This window comes from Gavialis gangeticus, unplaced genomic scaffold (genome assembly GCF_001723915.1).
Source record: "Gavialis gangeticus isolate Ggan-Ray unplaced genomic scaffold, GavGan_comp1, whole genome shotgun sequence".
NCBI classification, from domain to species: Eukaryota; Metazoa; Chordata; order Crocodylia; family Gavialidae; genus Gavialis; species Gavialis gangeticus.
This window is the reverse complement of record NW_017729025.1, coordinates 101,252,784-101,253,120: the sequence shown is the minus strand read 5'-3', so window position 1 is coordinate 101,253,120 and position 337 is coordinate 101,252,784. Positions and strand designations below refer to the sequence as shown.

General features: G+C 50.7%; 1 protein-coding gene across 3 annotated transcripts in view; it reads left to right on the top strand.

Annotated features, from left to right (window-relative positions):
* Positions 1-337, top strand: part of CD82 (CD82 molecule) — a 66,417-nt gene that overhangs the window by 48,920 nt on the left and 17,160 nt on the right. The window lies entirely within an intron of this gene.

The following is a 337-nucleotide window of genomic DNA, read 5'->3' as shown; positions in this document are numbered from 1 at the left end:
TTACTGCTATTGTTATCCACACCTGTGGCTTCTTATATGACTTTCTCCCAGTACTGATGCCTTTTCCCTTCTGCTTGAGTTGCAGCCCTGGACCTGGTTAGCAAGCTATTTCTTTGAATGGGCAGGAGTTTGGTATTTTCAACCCTAAGTGAGGCATTGCACTCACATCTGGGGCTTTAGCTGGGCTGTCATCTCTACAACCTCCTGCAATCCCTGTGGTAAAACTATTCCCTCTTCAGACATCCAGCAGTTAATGTCCTAAGTGTTGTGTCCGTCCCCCCCCCCCCCCCCCCCCCCCCTTCGCGGGAAAAAAAAAAAAAAAAGGGGGGGGGGGGGG